The sequence below is a fragment of the Pogoniulus pusillus genome, chromosome 32 (genome assembly GCF_015220805.1).
Source record: "Pogoniulus pusillus isolate bPogPus1 chromosome 32, bPogPus1.pri, whole genome shotgun sequence".
NCBI classification, from domain to species: Eukaryota; Metazoa; Chordata; class Aves; order Piciformes; family Lybiidae; genus Pogoniulus; species Pogoniulus pusillus.
Genome location: NC_087295.1, coordinates 12,603,012 through 12,608,583, shown reverse-complemented (window position 1 = coordinate 12,608,583; position 5,572 = coordinate 12,603,012). Strand labels below are relative to the sequence as shown.

At 47.3% G+C, this 5,572-nt stretch overlaps 1 long non-coding RNA gene across 1 annotated transcript; it reads left to right on the top strand.

The window, feature by feature from the left end:
* Positions 1-289: 289 nt before the first annotated feature.
* LOC135189315 (uncharacterized) lies at positions 290-5,197 on the top strand. The gene is made up of 2 exons (XR_010308039.1): positions 290-323; positions 4,980-5,197. It is a non-coding gene; the product is annotated as an uncharacterized LOC135189315 (long non-coding RNA).
* Positions 5,198-5,572: the final 375 nt, after the last annotated feature.

Below are 5,572 nucleotides of genomic sequence, written 5' to 3'. Positions count from 1 at the left end.
AGACTTGTTCCAAGAGTAATGTTATTAGGCTCACATGTGCCATAGAATCATAGAATGCTAGGGGCTGGAAAGTACCTCAAAAGATCATCGAGTCCAACCCCCCTGCCAGAACAGGACCACCTCTACCAGGTCACACTGGAACACTATATCTGCCCCCTTTCCCCCCACTAAACTCACAGCACCTGGCATCTGTTGGAGTCTCCTCCCACCCCAGGTGTGACCACTTAGATTTTCCTGCTCACTGCCCTTTATAATCAGCCCCAGAAAAGGCAAGCCCTTAGCTTGCCCAACTGGGCAGAGGGATCCTCCTCCTCTCATCAACGGTGAGTCCTTATGGTGCACACTGGGTGACTGGTGGTGGGGATCTAAAGGCCGGGGGGCCTGGTGGCCCCCCGGTTAGGTAGGCTAGATGCTTGATGATTACTCTAACACAAAATCATGAAATTGTCTGGGCTGGAAGGGATCTCAAGGATCTCAAGGAGAGGTTGAGGGAGCTGGGCCTGTTTAGCCTGGAGAAGAGGAGGCTCAGGGGTGATCTTATTACTGTCTACAACTACCTGAAGGGGCATTGTAGCCAGGTGGGGGGTGGCCTCTTCTCCCAGGCAACCAGCAGTAGAACAAGGGGACACAGTCTCATGTTGTGCCAGGGTAGGTCTAGGCTGGATGTTAGGAAGAAGTTCTTCACAGAGAGAGTGATTTCCCATTGGAATGGGCTGCTCAGGGAGGTGGTGGAGGCACCGTCCCTGAGGGTCTTCAAGAAAAGCCTGGATGAGGCACTTAGTGCCATGGTCTGGTTGATTGGATAGGGCTGGGTGATAGGTTGGCCTGGATGATCTTGGAGGTCTCTTCCAACCTGGTTGATTCTATGATTAAACACTGACAAGGCAAGAAAAATACTGAGTTTCTTAGAATGCTAGAGCAAGAGAATCTGCCATTCTCCATTACCATACCTGCAAGTTATCAGCTGCAACTATCAGGGAGAAGTTGTCAATCAACTCTATTGCGAGGATGAAAGAGTAGATGGTACAGTTTAATTTTATTATGGAAATTGATTTGCATCTTTTATATGTCTTGATTGAAATCTTTCCAGGTAATGGCATTGAAGAATACTCATAAAACTGCCATGGCTGTGGTAATAACTATTATTATGATTGAATTTAATAATAAAAAAACCCTGCCTGCAAGATAGGCAATACGAATAATTCATGTACAGTGTTGCTTAAAATGTGATAGAGAGAAAAAGACTTGTAGGAAAATTCTTAATGTATCCAGACAGGGATGGTAACTGGTTTTTGCAACTAAATGTGCATAACAGGATGACCATGAGCCAGCAATGTGCCCTTCTGGCCAAGAAGGCCAGTGGCATCCTCGGGTGCATCAAAAAGAGTGTAGCCATCAGGTTGAGGGAGGTTCTCCTTCTCTTCTACTTTGCCCTGGTGATGCCCCATCTGGAGTACTGGGTCCAGTTCTGGGCTCCCTGCTTCCAGAAGACAGGGAGTTGCTGGAGAGAGTAGAGCAAAAGGCTGAAAGGTAATTAGGGGATTGGATGAAAGACTGAGAGAATTGGGTGTCTTCAGCGTGGAAAAGAGAAGACTGAGGGAATGTCTCAATGCTGATCAGTGCTTAAAGGGTGGGTGCCAGAAGAGTAGGCTCAGCCTTTTTTCAGTGGTGCCCACTGACATCACGAGGAGTAATGAGTGCAAATTTGAACATAAGAAACTCCATCTAAATGTGAGAAGGAACTTTTTTAAGGGAACAGGCTGTCCAGAGAGGTGGTGGAGTCTTTGGCTCTGGAGACTTTCAAGGCCTGCCTGGGCATTTTTTCTATGTGACCTTCTCTAGGTGAATCTGCCATGGTAGAGGGTTGGACTGGATGATTTCCAGAGGTCCTTTCCAACCACTACCATTCTGTGAAAGGGAACAGAGGAAGTAAGCAAGATTTTGAATCACTCCTGTAATTCTCTGAGTGGTGCAGAGTTAATGTTGCTTGTTCTTTGAGAGGCAGCATTCATAGATTGTTAGAATAGTTTTGGTTGGAAGGGACATTAAAGGTATAGTTCCACTCCTCCTGCAATGGGTAGGGGAACCTTTCACTAGACCAAGTTGGTCAGGGCATCCTCCAACCTTGCTTTGAACACCTCCAGGAAGGGGAGCATCCACAACCTCCCTGGGCAACCTGTGCCAGTGTCTCACCACCCTCACTGTAAAGAACTTCTTCCTAACATCCAGTTTAAGTCTCCCCTCTTCTAACTTAAACCCATTACTCCTCATCCTGTCATTACAAGACCTTGTCATTAGTCTCTCCCCAGCCCTCCTGTAGCCCCCCCACACCACCCTTGCTGTGAAGAATTCTTTCCCAATCTAAATTTTCCCTCTTGCTTCTTCAATCCATCCCCCTTTGTCCTATCATGATAAGAAAAAGGCAGAAAGTCCCTTGCATAGAGTCCTTCTTCAGCTTTCTTGTAGCCTCCTTCAGGGACTGGGAGGCAGCTGTAAGGTCTCTCCAGAATCATCTCTTCTCTAGGTTGAAGACCCCCAACCCTCTCAGCCTGTCCCCATAGGGGAGGTGCTCCAGCCCTCTGATTATCTTCACAGCCCTCCTCTCAAAACATTCTAAGGACCAAAAACTGTCCTGGTAAAAAATCATATTCTTCAATTTTATAGATGTTTAAGAGAGAAAAGGTCTGCATTTAATTACTTAGCACCTATCAAACTGCACTGAACACAGATTCTTCCATTTCCTCCCCACACTTCTATCGTGTTTTCTTCCCGTGGTTACAGATAGCAGGTTGCACTGTGGTTTTGTTGCTTGACCTTTGATTTTCATTTCTTTTGGTCATTAAAATAGTGCTGTGCATGACTGAGAAACCTCCCCAGCTCTGAAGCTGTTTCCGCGTCACTAGAGCGCGGTCTCAAATTCCGAGGTTTTCATTCCAGATGATGTCTGAGGCTGTTGTTACAACTTAGTGCTGTTTTCTCTTCTGCAGCCTGGCATATATTGAAAGTACTCAGGCTCAATGCATTTCAACTAGTCAGCTGTGGCAACAACACCAACCAGAAACTCTGTCTTTTTCTTTCAGACGTCACATCTGTCTTGTCTAAGTCTCCTGATGTACTCTCAACAATACGTTGTTTTTTGAGAAGTAGAATCATAGAATCAGCCAGGTTGGAAGAGACCTCCTAGATCATCCAGTCCAACCTAGCACTCAGCCCTGTCCAATCAACTACACCATAGCACTAAGTGCCCCAGCCAGGCTTTTCTTGGACACAAACAGGGACAGTGCCTCCACCTCCCTGGGCAGCCCATTCCAGTGCTAATCACTCTTTCTGCCAACAACTTCCTTCTAACATCCAGCCTAGACCTCCCCCAGTGCAACTTCAGACTGTGTCCCCTTGTTCTGTTGCTGATTGCCTTGGAGAAGAGACCAACCCCACCTGGCTACGGCCTCCCTTCAGGTGGTTGTTGACAGCAATGAGGTCTGCCCTGAGCTGCACACCCCCAGCTCCCTCAGCCTCTCCTCACAGGGCTGTGCTCCAGGCCCCTCACCAGCTTTGTCACCCTTCTCTGGACACTTTTCAGTATCTCAACATCTCTCTTGATTTGAAGAGCCCAGAACTAGACACAGGACTCAAATTGTGGCCTGACCAGTGCTGAGTAAAGAGGCAGAATAACCTCCCTTGTCCTTCTGGCCACACTGTTCCTGATACAGTAGTGAGATTTGCCCTTTTGTTAGCTGAAACATGTTGGGTTTGTATTTGTGTAGCAGAGGAGAAGATGTCTTTCCTTTCAAGTGGGCAGTGACTTTTACCTTTCAGGGACCTTTACTGGGGAGTCTGGTGCACAGTCTTCACACTGAGAATGAAGCTTCATCCCTGCATTTGTTTCCAGTTATGTTCCCAAGAGCCCTGGCTCCTCCAGTCCCAGCTCTGTGCAGAAGGAGCATAGTATTTGAATGTCAATGTGACTTCAATGGAAAGCTCCAGAGAACCTGGAATGGAAGTGTACCACCACACATGAGACAGGGAACTGGAAACTGACAGATTAATCATGGCTCTGGCAGTCATTAAACTCTGTTCCAGCTATACACTATAAGGTTTTTGGTTTTTTGAAAGCACAGTTCTAAGCACAGCTAAAATTGCACATGGGCTTGGCCAGAGGATGATTTACATTTTGTTGAACCCAGTAATTTTCTCACTTCTGTTAACAACTCAATTTGAATGTGCAGATTACCTTCACAGCAGAAGGTGAGCAGCTCTACTAAGTAGATCACTGTGCAGGATCACTGTGGCAAATGTTAAGTTTGACATCACAGAACCACAGACACAGGCAGGTTGCCAAAGCCCCTCAGGATCACCAAGTCCAACCTAGATCCCTGCTCTACAAGAGTCACCTTAGACCATAGCCCTAAGCACCACATCCAAATGACCCCTAAACACATCCAGGGAGGGTGACTCCACCACCTCCCTGGGCAGCTCATTCCAGTGCCTGACCACTCTCTCTGTGAAAAACTTTCCTAATGCCCAGTCTAAACCTCCCCATCCTCAGCTTGAGGCCATTCCCCCTTGTTCTGTCTCCAGTTACGTGTGAGAAGAGACCAGCAGCAGCCTCTCCACAATGTCCCTTCAGGTAGTTGCAGACAGCAACAAGGTCTCCCCTCAGCCTCCTCCTCCGCACACCAACCGTCCCCAGCTCACAGAATCACAGAATTCCTTAGATTGGCAAAGCCCTTCAAGCTCATCGAGTCCAATCAGTAGTTTCACATTGACAAGTCCTTGACTAAACCAAATCCCTCAGCACAACATCTAATCACTATGAATTGCTATGGTTGGAAAGGACCACTAGCTCCCTTAGTTGCTCCTCATAAGATTTCCAGGCCCTTCCCCACCTTTGTTGCCCTCCTCTGGACCCACATCAGCACCTCCACATCTCTCTTGTGTTGCACGCAATACTCATCTTGCTACTTGCATTGTTGTTGCAGATGGAGGGAAATATCGCTGGTTACCCTCTCCCAGACTGCAAGGAGAAATGAGGCAACAGCTCTGTACTCAGAAAAAGCAAAGACAACAATGAGTGAAGCAAGAAGATTTCCCTCCCCGCCGCTCGTGTTCTGGATCCCGGTGCAGGGGTATGTGATAAAGCTGCTTTGCTTTTCTAGTAAATGCCAGCCCTTCATGACTAACTGGCTGGCTTCTTGGTGCAATGTGTTATTGTTCTGTCCCAAATGAAAACATACTGGATAGAATTAGGAATGTGGGGCCAAGTGCCAAGGAAAACATTGCTCTGGCCTAAAAACCTGCCACCACTCAGCACCTGTCTGGGTATGAATCGAGCATTGTAGGAGTCGCTCCGCTGCCGATAGATGTGCGACATTTTTAGCTGCATATTCTCAGTACTTGAGCACCCTCCTGGGAAAAAAGCATGTGAAGCACATTAGCTTAACCCCTTTTGTGGAGAGCTGGCAGCCTAGAGCAAGGGCTTGCTCACTTTGCTTTCCTGGTCTTCTTTGTGGAAAATGGGGAGAAGTAAAACACTTGAAAATCAGTGCAAATTCCTGTTAGGTTGGAGGCTCTG